The 17,868-nt window shown below is 36.4% G+C and overlaps 1 protein-coding gene across 4 annotated transcripts in view; it reads left to right on the top strand.

Annotated features, from left to right (window-relative positions):
- Positions 1-17,868, top strand: part of ERBB4 (erb-b2 receptor tyrosine kinase 4) — a 1,160,906-nt gene that overhangs the window by 1,123,096 nt on the left and 19,942 nt on the right. The gene's annotated exons all lie outside the window — the stretch shown is intronic.

Here is a 17,868-nt window from a genome sequence, read left to right as displayed (position 1 = left end):
ATTTACATGAGGTATATCTCCTACTGCTATCCCTCCCCCTCCGCGTCCCCACATTAGGACCCGCTGTGTGATGTTCCTCTTCCTGTGTCCAAGTGATCTCATTGTTCAGTTCCCATCTATGAGTGAGAACATGTGGTATTTGGTTTTCTGTTCTTGTGATAGTTTGCTGAGAATGATGGTTTCCAGCTGCATCCATGTCCCTACAAAGGATACAAATTCATCCTTTTTTATGGCTGCATAGTATTCCATGGTGTATATGTGCCACATTTTCTTAATCCAGTCTGTCACTGATGGACATTTGGGTTGATTCCAAGTCTTTGCTATTGTGAATAGTGCCACAATAAACATACGTGTGCATGTGTCTTTATAGCAGCATGACTTATAATCCTTCGGGTATATACCCAGTAAGGGGATGGCTGGGTTGAATGGTATTTCTAGTTCTAGATCCTTGAGGAATTGCCACACTGTTTTCCACAATGGTTGAACTAGTTTACAGTCCCACCAACAGTGTAAAAATGTTCCTATTTCTCCACATCTTCTCCAGCACCTGTTGTTTCCTGATTTTTTAATGATTTCCATTCTAACTGGTATGAGATGGTATCTCATTGTGGTTTTGATTTGCCTTTCTCTGATGGCGAGTGATGATGAGCATTTTTTCATGTGTCTGTTGGCTGTATGAATGTCTTCTTTTGAGAAGTGTCTGTTCATATCCTTTGCCTACTTTTTGATGGAGTTGTTTTTTTCTTGTAAATTTGATTGAGTTCTTTATAGGTTCTGGATATTAGCCCTTTGTCAGATGAGTAGATTGCAAAAATTTTCTCCCATTCTGTAGGTTGCCTGTTCCCTCTGATGGTAGTTTCTTTTGCTGTGCAGAAGCTCTTTAGTTTAATTAGATCCCATTTGTCAATTTTGGCTTTTGTTGCTGCGTTCCTTTGGAAGGGGAGATGCACTCTAAGTTTTTGAATTTCCAGCTTTTCTACACTGCTTTTTCCCCATCTTTGTGGTTTTATCTGCCTTTGGTCTTTGATGATGGTGACGTACTGATGGGGTTTTGGTGTGGGTGTCCTTTCGTTTTGTTAATTTTCCTTCTAACAGTCAGGACCCTCAGCTGTAGGTCTGTTGGAGTTTGCTTGAGGTCCACTCCAGACCCTGTTTGCCTGGGTATCAGCAGCAGAGGCTGCAGAAGATAGATAGAATATTGCTCAACAGCGACTGTTGCTGTCTGATTCTTGCTCTGGAAGCTTCATCTCAGGGGTGTACCCCGCCATGTGAGGTGTTGGTCTGCACCTAGTGGGGGATGTCCCCCAGTTAGGCTACTCAGGGGTCAGAGACCTACTTGAGCAGGCAATCTGTCTGTTCTCAGATCTCAACCTCCATGCTGGGAGATCCACTGCTCTCTTCAAAGCTGTCAGACAGGGGCATTGACCTCTGCCGAGGTTTCTGCTGCTTTTTGTTTAGCTATGACCTGTCCCCAGAGGAGGATTCTACAGAGGCAGGCCAGCCTCCTTGAGCTGTGGTAGGCTCCACCCAGTTTGAACTTCCCTGCAGCTTTGTTTACCTACATAAGCCTCAGCAAAGGCGGGTGCCCCTCCCCCAGCCTTGCTGTCACCTTGCAGTTAGATCTCAGATTGCTGTGCTAGCAATGAGGGAGGCTCTGTGGGCGTTTGACCCTCTGGGTCAGGTGTGGGATATAATCTCCTGGTGTGCCCTTTGCTAAGACCCTTGGCAAAGTGCACTATTAGGGTGGCAGTCACCTGATTTTCCAGGTGTTGTGAGTCTCAATTTCCTTTGGCTAGGGAAAGGAATTCCCTTCCCCATTGGGCTTCCTAGGTAAGGCGATGCCTCGCCCTGCTTCAGCTCTCGCTGTTTGGGCTGCACCCGTGGACCAGCACCAACTGTCCAACACGACCCAGTGAGATGAACCCCGTACCTCAGTTGAAAATGCTGAAATCACCCGTCTTCTGTGTCACTCACGCTAGGAGCTGTTCCTATTCGGCCATCTTGGGCACACCCCTGTAGATTTTCATTTCTAAGAAGTAGATTTACGTTTAGAAAGATGTTTCAAAAAAAGAATTTACATTTCATTTTAAATGGTAAACCTACTCTATATGAATTCCATTCTTTCTTTGAAAGCTGTCAAATCCATGCATTTGTTTATTTTTATAAATTCATTGCTCATTCATTCAACATATATTGAGTACCACTGTATGTGAAGTATTAGTATACATTTAAGACTCAAAGAATTTTGACACAACTTCTGCTTTCAGGAAGTGACCACCTTAATCAAAGAATCATACAGATATAGGGACTGAATAATAAGTGCTGTAATCCAGTATTCACTGACCATTACGGAGCATGAAGAACTACTAAATTTGTGTCTGTAATCAATTTCTTCCATTGATAAGATATAAACATGATGCTTAATTTTTTCTAGAAGATAATTTTCTCTTAATTTCCTTCTTTATCTAAGAACAGTATCATAGCTAGAACAAACAGCATCCAGTTTCTCTTGACCATAGTCATAAGAACATTTTCAACTTGCTGCTCATTATCTAACATAATTTGCTTTATTTCATAGTGACAGTAATAATTAAGTAATAATCCCCTGGTGTTTACTATTCAACACATATATGTTAACCTCCTTAATCCTTAAACAAACTTCATAAGGTTCTATTATTATCATCCCCTTCTTTCAAATGAAGAAACTTGCCACAGAGATGGCAGCTGATATGACTGGTGTCACACACCTAGTCAGTGCAAGAGGGGAATAATGTAAGCAAATATCTGCCTACTACACTGTAGTTTTGCTTCAAAGTTACTGAAGCATGTTATTTCCATGATGTGATTAGAGTCTGGGATTTGTCTTGTTTGGGAAATTCCCCAGGTGGTTTTCTTATAAAATGCATCTCAAATGTGCCCTACACCTTTTACTCATCTACCTCCATTTAGAAGATCTGATATGGAAAGGGACAAAGAGACCTCAGTTAATTTTTCTTTTCTATTAAAAATATATCATTATAGTACAAACTGAAAACTTTATCACATGCCCAATAGGAATAGATAGATAAACATTTTTAAAATTAGATCAATGGATAGGTAATGAACAATCAGTCTTTTGTTTGTGAGAGGGAAGAAAGCGGTTAAGGTGCATAAAGGAGGCTCTCTGTACATTTTGCAAAATGATCAAATTATATACCCTGGTATTTATAATTTTAAGTGACAAATTCATTACTTCTGGTTACAACAATGAAATTAAAAAAATAGTTTCTTAAGTTGTAATTCTATACATCTTTTTCTTTTTGTAAGAGTTCTTACATTTCAACATTTTGTTCATTTTAATTTAGAATTCTCAGTGCAAGAAATTCTTAATAAAGGTTTGCACTAACTAGATGGAATTATTGAGACAAAGTATAAATCACCCGAGGACTTATTTGACCTTTAGCCATCATTTCTTATTCCACATTATAAAACAATATTACCTGTAGATCTCTTTTTACTTTTTCAGTCCTTGGAAAAGAAATTGTGCTTTAATATCATTTTATATCATTTTATGTTCAGGCATTTAAAAAGCTTTATTTATCATCTATATTGTCCTAATGGTTTTCAGTCTGGCTTTACATAACTTTTACAGAAATTTCTAATATGTGCAAATGCCACATTCCTCCTTTCTTTCCTACATGACTAAATAAGAAAATAAATTACTTCCATTTTATGTTCGGTGGCTAAATAACATGCTAAGGGAACATCTTAAAAGTGAATTTTGATCAAATGTTTCTTAAGTATATGTGATAGACTTTGAAACCAAAAGAAAAAAAAATCATTTTGAAAATATAGGCTCCACTGCGCATTAATTAAGAAACTTTAGGTAATGATCTGAATATCTCTATTACTTTGTTTCCTCATTTTCTAAATGCAGTAGTGCCTATCTTATATGAGTGTTAGGCAATTAACTTTTTAAAATTGCAGAGTATTTATAATGCCAGGTAAATAGATTTTATTACTCTACTTTTAGAATCACCAGTTTCATTTTTCATTTTTACCATTTTCATTTTTAACTTTTTCCTTGTCAATATCATATATCATAAATAATCACACTTTCTTATAAGGTGCTCTACCCACTATCTATGAAAAGCTTGTTGATGCGATTACAGCTTGGCGAGCAAATTATTTCTACTGATGTGTTGTAACGTCAAATAAAGACAGAAGTAATTTTTTATAGCGCTTTTGATTTTTTTAAATTCCACATGTTTTGATAAATTACAACTTTAAAGCAATGAATCAATTCAAAATACAATATTAATATTTGTCCAGAAAGTTGATGAATACACATTTAAGTCATGTTAGAAAACACCTAATTTACAGCTGCTGTTACTATTGTTAGATATACTTTTAATATTACCTTAAAATTTTTTCTTTTTTTTTTTTTGAGACAGGGTCTCACTCTGTCACCCAGACTGGAGTGCAGTAGCGTGACCTTGGCTCACTGCAACTTTCTCATGCCAAGGTCAAGAGATCCTCCCATCTCTGCCTCCAGAGTAGCGCTACAGGTGTATGCCACCCCTTCCAGCTAGTTTTTTATATTTTTTTTGGTAGAGACAGGGTTTCCTTATGTTGCCAAGGCTGCTCTTGAACTCCAGAGCTCAAGCAATCCACCCACCTTGGCCTCCCAAAGTGTTGGGATTACAAGTGTGAGCCACCATGCCTGGCCTCAAATCTTTTTAAGCAATAATACACCAAAAGCTATTACTCTAGTGTGATGTAAAAATAGGAGAAAATGAGAAGCTATTTAACTTCTGCAAACAGCGCTCTATATCTGTAAAATGGGGATTTAAAAATTTTCTCACAGAATATTATGAAGATTAGCTTTTTAGTGTATGCAAGCATGTTACCTATTAATGGACCTGGAATAGATGCTCCAATAGTGTGGAAATAAATGAGTATTAACCAAATGAAAAAAGCAAAGAGTATTTATTCAGAGACTGCTATAGCAAGAAAGTTCCATCACTTACGTTTATAGGAGAGTGGGAAAGCTGTATAGGGAAAAAAAAAAAAGGGAAGGCTTCATCTATGCCCTCATTAGAGACTGTTGGCCTGGGGAAGCTATAGGCAGGATAACTAGAAGTCATTGGTTAGAGGTGCATGTTTGACTTTTTTCTGTTGGTCCAAAGTTGGAAGCAAGGACAAAAATTAGGAAAGTTGCCAGTTATTAATCAATTCTGGTCATTTGGAGCTGATTGTTATACAAGTAATTGTTTAGCTTCCTGGGTTGTTAGTAGAGATAGCAATCTGACTTCCTGCAAATCTGATTTACAAAAGGCTGGGTTGCTGGGCTGTTTATTGTAGATAAGGAGGTTTGCTTCCAATTTGTTTCTATTTTTACATATGGTCAGGCCATTGTCCCTTTGTATATTCAGTCTATTGGATTTAGTTTCCATTGCTGCCTTCTTTTCTCTAGATATTTAAACACATGCTGCCTAATATTTTTGATTATATGTTCAGCATAATTTAAAAATTCTCCATAGGTGTTTTTTTTATTTTTTTTTTGTTACAATGCTAAGTTTGGCCTTTTCTTTTGAGTTACCTAGAGTTATATTTGTTTGATATAACAAATTGTATATTAAATGAAATAGCTATGAATAAAAATAGTGAATAAACTAATGTGGCTGAAGATATTTTAGCTTTAATGATATTAGAAAATTTAATTTAATGTAAAAGCTTCCATGTATTTTTATAGAGGAAGACATAGTTTCAATTGCAAGCCCATCCAGTCATTTGTAAGAAATAGTTTTAAGATTAAATGTTCCACCTCTGTCAAAACATATCACCTAACACTTAATTATCTCAGCCCGTGGAAGACAGAGGAATTGTAGCTACCCCACATTAGTGAAGTAACGCACAATGGATTTATCATCACAATCTAAACTTCTTTTCACTTCTTTCCTACTGCTAAGAAGTAACTCTATTAAATAGATTTGCATTTTCCTCCTTTTCTTATACTCTTTCTCCCAGAATATATAAATAAGTTGAAAAATAGACAAAATGTAAGCAGAGGTAAGACTATAGTTGTGTGCTGCCAAGCCCAGCTAATTAAAAAAAAATTTTTTTTTTTAAAGACATGGTCTCATTATGTTGCCCAAGATGGTCTGAAACTCCTGGCCTCAAGCAATCCTTCCTCCTTGGCCTCCCAAAGCACTAGGATTACAAGCATGAGTCATGGCACTGGGCCTAAGTAGAAATCTTTTAAATTGTTCATTTTCTTTTTTGGGTTTTTTTTTTTTTTTTTTTTTGAGACAGAGTCTCACTCTGTTGCCAGACTGGAGTGCAGTGGTGTGATCTTGGCTCATTGCAGTCTCCGCCTCCCAGGTTCAGGCAATTCTCCTGCCTCAGCTTCCTGAGTAGCTGGGATTACAGGCATGTGCCACCACACCCAGCTAATTTTTGTATTTTTAGTAGAGATGGGTTTCACCATGTTGACCAGGATGGTCTGGATCTCCTGACCTCATGATCCACCCTTCTCAGCCTCCCAAAGTGCTAGGATTATAGGCGTGAGTCACCATGCCCTGAAATTGTTCAATTTCTTATAATGAAAGAGTGAATGAATTAATATATTGAATGTTTATTATATAGGCTAGTAGGTACTGTGTTGGGCAGTAAGAGTACAGAGTTGGAAGACAGAGGTCCTACCATCAAAGAGTTAATATTCTAGTTGAGGAGGTAATATTCTGAGAGAGACATGCCAGGAATAAGAGGAAAAAGATGAAGGGAGCTAAATCAGTTTAAGAGGTTATAGAAAGTCATTTTAGCTGTATCTTTGTGGAGGCTGATTATCTAGCTTGGAACAGAAATTGTTTTGGTGGAGAAGACCTGAAATGGATCAGAAGAAAGGCAAAAACAAACAAACAGAAACCCCCACCACAAACAAAGGTGAAGAAATGTGTTTTTAAGTTACTTTTTAATTTCTATTTTTTGTAGTATTTCTATATTGCACACGCTTGAGAACTTTTTTCTGAGGAGGTAGGATAGACTTTCTTCCAATTTTCTTTTTTTCTGTCAATGTTATGATGACTTGAAACATGATTTTGAAATCTCTTGCTCCTCATTAAATTATTCAGTTTAAAACCTTTTTTTTTCTTGGCCTTCCTAAAAAACAGCTCTCAAATTCCACTCTTCTGTTTCTGTTGTCATGAATCTATTTCAGGCCCTTATCACTTCACAGAAGTTACAATAATATTACTCTAATCGATATCCAATTTTTTTTTTTTTTTTTTGAAAATAGGCTCAATTTCTAAATAATAGTGTTTACATTGTACCAAATGAAATACAATGTTAATTAATATTTCCATGCTTTATCATTTATTGGCACCAGTTTTTATTTTTTGGTCTATTTAGAGTACAGCTTTCTATTATTTCCATCGAGGGAATAAACTCGAATGATGTGATGCATGTTTTAGTAGGTCTCTCTTCAAATGATATATAATCCTATTGTCACTAACAGTTGAAGGATTTTTGAACATATAGCCAAGGAAATGCCTTGGTCATTCCAGTTGACCAGTCACTGCAATTTATTTTCCACTCTCTTCTAACTCACTCACACAAAAGTGCCCAGAGATGCAAGTATTATCCCAACATTGATCTCTTTCAAAATATAGATCATGCTGGTGCTTTCTGTTTGACTTTAGAGGTGTGGATGGATAAGTTGTATATTTTTAAGAAATATCTCCTCTCCTTATGTATTATAGATTTGACTGTTGTTTTTAAATAAGAATATAATGTCAAATTGCATTCATTTGTCCTTCCAAGCTCTTAGAAATTATAGGGATATCAAAAATGGTTTTGACCCCTCTGATTTTCCACTAATTTGAGAAACCTTTCACATACTTAATTTATATATAACAAAATATCAAGGAACCTTTTTGTGCAATGTCTTTTCTACCAGTGACTTTCTTAAAATCTGGATATATTAGTTTAGTTATGCTATTCTTTGTAAGATTTACTTGTATTTAACACAGTACCTTAGGTTAGGCGCGGTGGCTCACACCTGTAATCCAAGCACTTTGGGAGGCTGAGGTGGGTGGATCATGAGGTCAGGAAAACAAGACCATCCTGGCCAACATGGTGAAACCCCATCTCTACTAAAAATACAAAAATTACCTGGATGTGACGGCACGTACCTATAATCCCAGCTACTCAGGAGGCTGAGGCAAGAGAATCACTTGAACCTGGGAGGCAGAGACTGCAGTGAGCCAAGATCACGCCACTGCACTTCAGCCTGGCAACAGAGCTAGACTCCATCTCAAAACAAAACAAAAGAAAGGTAAATTAAAAAAACAAAGTACTCTTTTGTCTTTTACAAATTGTTATTGTTATTTAATTTATCCCTGACTTCCTAAGGATTTTCATAGGGTTGGGTTATAATATCTTATTAAACATGTCAAGTCTTCTATAGTACCAGCTCTGAATTCTAAATTCTTCATTTAGCCCTATCTTTAGGAATTACAAACAAAATCAAACTATTTTTTCAATTTCTTTAGTAATAAAGAGGTAAGTTTTAGAGTTATTTATCAAATTGTATCTTCAAGTATCATACAAATCACTTCTAGTAGATTTGAACTTTGTATAACGCCTCCTTGTTATGGTACAGTATGAATTCCTCTATAGTCATTGCTTTATTCTTTAGGGAATCTGCTTTTTCTGTTGTTAAATAATTGCCTGTATCCCTTTCGACATTTTCTCTTATAATAAATGTTAATCTTATTATTTTTCTCTACAATATTTAAACAAAGTCTAGTCTTTCATGTGTGTAAAACTAAATACCATTGGTATTATAAACCTATAAATGCATGTTTACACATGTGAAAGAGGTGAAATATTTCTCATAGTGTGGTAAATCACAATGATTTTATTCCTTACCCAAACTGAGGCAGCAGCCTCATATTTAGAACTGACCTCAAAGTTGGGAAAGGAAGAGAGATTGGCAATGTGTGTATATATATATACATTTAAAACAAATACATTATTCATTGTGTATAAAGTTCCACACTGTCATTGACACAAAGACACCAGGCTCTCCTTACAATGTGGACAACATAATTTAACATCCCTCCTTTGGCACTTGCTTTTCCTTCTTTTTCCCTAACCTGTATGTCCTTCCCTGAACATTTGTTTCCACTAGATTTTCTCTGAATAGAAATACAACCAGTGTGGTTTGCCCTTGGCCCTAGTATATATATAGATGAATTCTGAGTGAAGTGACTTGCTCCACTGAGATGCACTGTTATAGTACGAGGTGGATGCATAAGTATCTGTGTACTCGTGGGGCATCAGAGTTGCAAGAGACCTTAAAGACCTTCTAGTGTAAACCTTCCATCTTATAGGTGTATACTGATACTGGGAAATATGAAACCTGTAGCCCAGTGTCCTTGTGCTTCTAAGGGATATGTGAGAAGCCATGCTTCAGTTTCTCAAATCTAAGTCTAGTATTCAGTCCTCTATTGCTCTGTTGGTTCCCCCACCCCGGTCAAAACCATGAAAATCTTGATTTTGACTTTAAGTTTAGTGAGATTTAGTATCAATTGGTTAAAACGGCTCTTACTGGGAGCACAGTGAGAAGCCAGAGCCCCTGCTCCATTTATGCCTCTGTGAGACTCCCTGTAATCAAGAGTCAATGATTAGGAGGAACAAATGGAACTGACAGAGCCAAAATCAGAGCAAAAAAGCAGGGAGAACAATGTCTACATCGGGACTCAGTCATCACCTACTTGAAGATAAAATGATCCTTACAAGTTAAACAGATGTTTCAAAATTCTCAAACACAAACCTAAATATAGCTACCATTTATTGATCACATATTCATGTATTAGGCTCTGCTTGGAACTTTTTTACATTTATTACCCTTAACCTTCATAACAAGGGTAAATGCAATGCATTACTATGGCCATTTTTCAAGGGCAGAAATGAAGCAGAGAGGCAAAGTATTTTTGCTGAGACTTCCAGGTTATATGGTAAAAAGTAAGGTTTTTTTTTTTTTTTTTTTTTTTTTTTTTTTTTTACTGATTTGTCTATGCTTTTAACTCTCACCCTTCATTTGGTTAAAAAAAAAAAAAAGAAGAAGAAGAATATGGCCGGGCGCGTTGGCTCACGCCTGTAATCCCAGCACTTTGGGAGGCTGAGGTGGGCGGATCGTGAGGTCAGGAGATCAAAACCATCCTGGCTAACACGGTGAAACCCTGTCCCTACTAAAACAAAATACAAAAAAAAATTAGCCGGGCGCGGTGGTGGGCGCCTTTAGTCCTGGCTACTAGAGAGGCTGAGGCAGGAGAATGGCATGAACCCAGGAGGCGGAGCTTGCAGTGAGCCGAGGTTGAGCCACTGCACTCCAGCCTGGGAGACAGAGCGAGACTCCCTCTCAAAAAAATAATAATAATATATAATCTTCAATAACTAGTAATTAAAATATAAGCCTAATAATTATTCAAATGGAGTTCATTAAAAGATGGAAGAGATGGTACAGACTTCTACTTTATTTAATTTGTTTTTTAAATATTGGGGACAAATTTTATGAAGCCTTTTTCATTTTACTCTAGCCTACAAAGTGCTATTTTGAAAAATATCCTGTCCCCTTTACATCCTCACAGTTTGCTACAAGCAGTGCAATTCTAATCAGTGAATCACTTCTATTGTGACATTCACAAAAATAAGTGATAGCTGAACAGTGCTTAAAAGTCTGCAAAGCATTTTGGCATATGTGGCATTTTATTTTTACACCAGAATCCCAATTAAACAGAACACTAAATTCTTGGCCTATCAAATAACTTGGTAACTTGGTTAAGAGCTTGGCAAATACGAGTGTCAGGTCTTGCGGCTCCAAAGAGAATGACCTATCTCTTAAATAATGATTCACCTGCAAGAACTTCTTGTGCTTATTTTTTTGTAGCTTCTTATCAGCGCTAGACTTGGCTGCTGCCAAACATGTTTCTACAACACTAAGACAATGCGGGTCTTAGAAACACTGCTTGTTTAAGGAGAGTCTGGCGCGAAAGAATGTTTCAGAGAGCTTTGTGAAATTATTTTACACTTGAGCAACTATCAGCTGGCACGAGAAGCCTTTTTGAACAGTCGAAATAGGCTTCATCCACTCTTTGTTAAAAAGTGCTAAAGAGGAAAATGTAGAGCTGGAAGAGGACACAAAGAGGTGGGTGGGACAACTAGAGAGGATCCTTAGCTTGAGAATGTTAATGAATGTTTTATCTAAATCATTTAGATGGTTAATTTTCAGTATTACTGCCACAGGATTCGCAGCTCTGCTGTAAATTACTGGGAAAATCTCATCAAGAAGCCTATTCTTTACTGTACTAGACCTAGAAAGGACAATTGTGAGTTTCTTTACCCTTTATATAATAGAATTGGCACATTATCATCAACTTTCTATTCAAATTTTTTTGGAAGTTATTTAATTTATGTATGTATGTATGTATTTATTTATTTATTTTACAAATCCATCTTTGTCTGCCAGAGCTCCCTGTTCAGACCAGCCTGCTATGATGATTGCTTCTGCAAAGGCTTGAGAGACAGAGAGAGAGAGATGCTGTATTTTATTCTCAATAAGCATTGATGGCATTTTGAGAGGTTCAGAATATCCTTTGATTACTCCATGAAACAGAATGGAGAAGATGGTTGTGGATAGTGGGGGGTGGGCTGGCTCATCAGCTTTCCTTTGTGCACTTTCTGCAGTTGAACATACCCTAATCACAAGGATCTTGTGTTTCAGTCCCTTTCCTCGCTCACCTGCCCAAATGAAAAGTTCTCTTTTCAGTTCAGAATTCTGACATAACAGCGTGTTCTAAAGAGAGGCTAATTTGTGCTCTGTTGTTTTCCCTCAGACACTGTAAATGAATGGCTGTGGATCAGCCTCTCATTACACTTGAGCAAAAGCTGAATTGAGAGATGGGTAGACCACCGTGGGAAAAATTCCAAATACTATGACTATATCTCTTGCAGCAAAATATGCTACATTATGATGAAAGAAGTACGGTAAATCAAAAAGGGAAAGAAATTGGAAGTTTAATCTACAACCAATTTAGTTTGCTTTTTCCAACAATAATCATAGACAATTGTTTAGCAACATTCATGCTTAATTGTTTCCCTCCCTGGAAGAAAAAAAAAATAGTGTTTATAATTCCTAGCATATGGAGATGTTGAGGTATACATAATTCATATTCATTTGGAGCCTACTACAGTCTCTTCTTAGTTAGAGTCAGGTATTGTAGTTATGTGTTAGAGAGACCAGGCTACTGGATATTCTTGGGTTGAAATGACTAAATGCATTCTTTTGTGTCTAGTAATTACATATATTTATAAGAATATTCTTCAAAGAGTAAATAATAATAGGTGATACCTGTTATCATTATCTTGTGCCAAGTACCATAGTGTCTAATATCTATTAGTTTATTAAATCTCATGAAAACTCTTAGTTTTTTAAAATTTATTTTCTTTTTTTTTTTTTTTTTGAGACAGAGTGTTGCTCTGTCACCCAGGCCAGAGTACAGTGGGGTGATCTCAGCTCACTGCAACCTCCACATTCTGGGAGCAAGCAATCCTCTTACCTCAGCCTCCTGAGTAGCTGGAACTGCAGGCCTGCACTATCAAACCCAGCTAATTTTTTATTTTTTGTAGACATGGGTTTTGCCATGTTGCCCAGGCTGGTTTCAAATTCCTGGGTTCAAGTAATCTACCCACCTTGGCCTTCCAAACTTCTGGGATTATAAGCATGAGGCACTGCACCTGGCCTTGAGTTTAGTTTTTTCTATTTTATTTTTCTGCTATTTTAGTATTTACTGTTTTTTGTTTATTGTTTATCTACTACTATTTTTATCACCTTTTTGTGGGTAAACCGAGGCACAGCTATTCAATGACAAAACCTGGCAGCCTGGCTAGAGAGTCCCTAGAGGCTGCTCTGTTTACCAAAATGATGCATTGCCTCTCAGTCTGCCTCTGACATTTTTTTCTCTTTTATTATTGCTATAAGGTCAGTACTCAGTACCTTAAAGATGAGTATATCAGTAAAGAATATTGACTTTTTGAACTTTTTTATCATCAGATTTTTCATAAATGTTAACTTTGATCTTTAAGGGGCTGAATCATTTTACTATTAGTTGCTTATCCATTAATTCAGACTTAGAAATTTCCACTTACCCGTATTGAATAATGATTAATTCAGGCAAGTAGAAAAAGCATTTATTCATTCAATAATTGATCCATTCATCAAACATTTGTTTATGTATCTACTATATATCTGAAGTAATGATTTCTCACTAGGGTCATATCCAATTGTGCCTTCTTATTTGTACAAGAAATTTATGAATAAGTAACTAGCCAATAAAATGCAATGAGAAAGTGTTATAATAGGGACAAAGAGAATACGTAAGGGATCATTTGAGCAAGTAAGGGTTTTTAAGCAGGGGCATGGCAAAGTCAGACCCGGCTTCTCGTAAGAAAATTCTGGTAGCTTTTTAATATGTGAATTAAAACAAAGAGAGATTTGATTATTTCTTGAGTCAGAGGACATGAGTGGAAAGTTTGATGGAAGTGATGGTTTGGGGATAGAAACAATGGGATTTGGGTATCAGTCAGATGTTGCAGAGTGGGAAGGAGAGAAGTCTAGGGTGACTAGGAAGATATTAATGTTACTATTAATACATGAAAACAGAGGAGTAGAATAAGGAGATATAATTAATATTTTAAAATATAAGTAGATAGAGTCATTAGTCAGGAATGTGTGTCTAGAGCTCGAGTGAGGTTAAGTCATAATCTGGAAACCGTTATTACTCTTGATTCGTGACATCTTACTATTCTTTTTGAGAGAAATTTTGGTAGAATGTAGAACTAGTGAAGAGCCAAATAAAATTGATTGAGGAGTTAAAGGCAGGAAATGTGAATTTATTTGAAAAAACTCATCTATGTGAAAGAAAGACAGGACACAGAATGTGAACTCAGAAAGGAAGATGAGTCAGAGGAAGTTTTCTAGAATAATGGGCATCCAAACATTAGACATGAGTGAACCAGTGAAATCACAGAGGATGAAAGATAATAGGGGCTAGGTGGAGAAAAGTCTGGGAGGTGTTAGGGGAAGGTATGTCCAACACATTTGTAGAAAAGTTTATCTTAGGCAAGAATAAGTACATTGGGCATGATAAAATTTAAGAATGAGATTTTAACCCATATGTCAGATGGAAGTTTCTCTGTCCCTTGAGCATTAGATAACATTTTATTGAACCTGAAATTCACGAATGGAAGACATCCAAATTGCTTCCTCATATTTTCTTTTAATTCACTGGGGATCAAGTGCTGATTGAGGCAATTTAGTGATCTGGCAACATAGTATACCATGGAATCTGAGGTCTGACTGCCTGTACTTAAGTAGTTCTGTAAACTTGGCCACTTACTTAACCTCTCAGTTTATTCTGCTCTAAAATGATGATAATAATATCTACCATAGGTATATATGAGGATTTAGTGCAGCAATATAGGTAAAGCACTTCAAACTAACAACTCATTAACTGTTAGGTCATCTCTTTTTTAAGTTCCAATTTCCTAATTTCCACATTTTATTGATTGTCACCCCTTCCTTGATTTCCACAAATCAGACTCTTCTCTCATTTATCCAACAACAAAAATAACTCACATCCAGATTTTGGGAACTTGGCAGATTAGACTGGAAACAGAACTGGTGGACTAGATTGAAGGGGTCCCTTCACAGAAAGTATAGTCACCTACTGTTTAATCCTCTTCTCTCTCTGCCTTTTTCAGCTGTTTCCTCCCAGACTGAGCTGGGGCTCCAAAATTTCCTTTCTCTATTTTGTCATATAATTTTCCTTCTCATCTGAAGCCTTGGTACTCAACTCTCAGTTGACTCACCAACTACACAAACACTTAACCAAGATTTTTCAAAAAACGTTTTAACACAGTTAAAAAAAAAAATGTTTTAACAAAGTTAGTTGTCTGTCAAGAGGCAGTTCAGTCCAGTTGTAATAACAAGTAGTAAATTTTCTATTTTATTATAATTTAGAGATTAAATTGAGGGACACTGAGGTACTCCCAACCTATAGACATTTAGATTCTATTCTCTATTATATTGAGAGCAGGCTGTTGACAGAGAGGGAGGAGAGCAGGGCTGTGTTAGGAAGCTTAGAGACTGGCTAAGGCTTAAGAAAAATGCCACAGTAAGGCATATAAACAAAGATAAATGAGGGGCTAGTAAATCTCAGGATCACCAAAGGCATAGAAAACATGGCTTTTTTGAGGCGCCATTCTGCTTGAATGCATGATTGTTCAATAGCACTGATGGAACTGGCAGCAAGGGAGAGCGATAAAAAAAAAAATAAATAAATCAAGAGTTGAGCTCTGGTAGGGCAGTTGCAAAAATAATGCTGAAGCTGAAGGAACTAAAGGTTACATTGAGGATCAGTGATGTAAGGATAAAGGATAACGGGGTATAAGTAACTTATTTCTTTTTCTCTTATCTATGTACCTAATTATACATAACTATGTAAATACTAACATTGTATATCTGCTATCAACTGAGTATGCTAGGTTCTTGACATAACATTCCCATAAAATGTAATACTAAGGAAAAGGAAGGAGCATTCTTTCCTCATTTAAGGCTAAGGAAACTGGGACTTAGAGAGGTTGAGAAACTTGTAAAATAGCTTTGGTAAGTGCCAAAGTATTCAAAACCATACCTGGCTTACTTCAAAGCCAATGCTGGAAAAATGAAGTGTCAAGGGATTAATTGAGGAGCAGAAAAAAAATAAATAAAAGGCAAAAGAACTGATTGAGTCAGAGAAAGGAAATCAATGCAGAGAAAGAGTAAGAGATTGTGGTAGTAGGGAGGGATTTTTAAAGAATTGGCATTGAGAGCTTTTCATAGTGATGTCAAAATGTAGCCATATGGTAGTTAAAGTGCAGTGGAGCTAATAGGCAAGGAGGCGGCTCCGGAAATATAATACTTATTTAGTGGGGTCTATGGTGAAAGGCTTTGGGACCAAGCCAGGCATAATAGCAATCTCAGTGATACCAAGGAGCATGAACATTCTGAGTGTTGGACAATGCCTCCAAAGACTGTAGATTATAGTCACAAAGAAAAACACCTGTGGTATAATTGTTTAGCATGAGTCTTCAAAAGAAGAGGGGCTTGAATGAATTTTGAAGCGCTAGTATCTGGAAACTTACAGCAATTAACCTTGGCTCTGCGGCCTGGCCTGAGTTGAATCATGGAATAGACACTCTCCATTAGATGAAATATTCCAAGAAAGCAAGAAAGGATGTGCAGGGTGGCTTCTCATGAAAGCCAGATTTTTGGTAAATAATAAACTATAGGGAACATTTTCAGAAACAGTGAGGATGGAATAGGGGCAGTTCCAGGTTTTGTGGATCCAGACACTAATAATTGAGAGTAGAGGTAGAGACTCTTTGAGAAAAAGAACACAAAAATAAAAACTTTACTTTTGCAAATTTTATAAAATCCCCAAATCATGTGAATCTATGACTTGGGTTCTTCAGCAGGCCTATAACTGAAGAGTCTGAAGCTTAAACTTCATTGCTTCAAGGTAAATCCACCTTTGGGTCGAGGAGATTAGAAAATAAATAGGAGAATGGCTGTCAGGAATTAACTACTAGTTTCAAATAGCATGTTAGTGAAAGTGCTTTGGGGACTTCTGGTGTTCAGAACATCAAGATGGATGGGGTGGACTCTGGAAGTTTAATATAATAGCAACTCTTTATTTATTGTACCTCCTCTTTTCTAGGGGAGGATGGTCCAGCACATTTTAAAATTTTATTGCAGGCTGATAAACGTTTTATGAATGTTCACCTCACCTGTCTATAGGCTTAGGATGAGCTTGCTACTTGTTTTTGCTCTTCTCTTGACCAGAATTTCCAACCAGGAGAATATGAAGGCATTTCAAAGCAAATAATTCACAGGCTGAGCTTGTGTCAAACTCTCTTGGAAATATAGTCTCCTCCTGCATAATTTACCTTCAATATGCCTTCATATGGCAATGAACCAAATACAAATCATAGAATTGCTGCCAGGGTGCTAAGATTACTTTTAATTACTTTCACCTGAGCTTTTGGTCGCTTTTCAGTAAGAATTTAAAAGATCAGTCCTAAGAATGATCAAAATGTTCTCTTCTCATTTATGGGTTTTTTTTTCTGCAAGGATAACTAGATCTAAATTTTCTTCACCAGAATTGAAGCTACCAGATAACTTTTTACTACTTGGCTAAGTAAATTTAGGAGAAATAAGAGAGGCAGGATACTAATGTGACTGGTTGGTTATCTACTTAAGGAGCTTGTTACCCTAAAAGACAACACTGATGAACTAGATAGGATTTCTTAAAATTCTTGGATATATTTATACATGATAAAAACAGTAATAGTTCCTAAGAGAGCTTGGTGTGCCTAATATTTGAGACACATGACAAGAAAGATAAGCATTCTCTTCTTTGTGAATATATTCATAAGACCATGTGTTAATATTTTCTTTCATTGGAACATAGCTGCACCCTGGCTTAATAATTTTCTTTAAATATGATAAATAATAATTGTGCTAGTAATATAATAAGTGACATAGTGGCCCAGAAAATATAAAAGAGGTTTTTCTTACCTTTCTAGTACTTTTTTGTTTATTTCTTTGGTATTTATTGGTAGAAGAGCTAGGGTATAGGATATGTGAAAAGCTTTAATCTATTTTATTTTTCCCAACTCCAGATCACTTAAATTACTTTAAGATTGCCAATCTAAGCACTTTTCTGTAACCTGGCTACTTTCTTTCCAAGGTGCATCTTTCTTAAACATGTTTATTGTTTTTAA

The sequence above is a fragment of the Chlorocebus sabaeus genome, chromosome 10 (genome assembly GCF_047675955.1).
Source record: "Chlorocebus sabaeus isolate Y175 chromosome 10, mChlSab1.0.hap1, whole genome shotgun sequence".
Lineage (NCBI taxonomy): Eukaryota > Metazoa > Chordata > Mammalia > Primates > Cercopithecidae > Chlorocebus > Chlorocebus sabaeus.
Note: the sequence above shows the minus strand (reverse complement) of the source record. Positions and strands in the feature narration are given on the sequence as shown.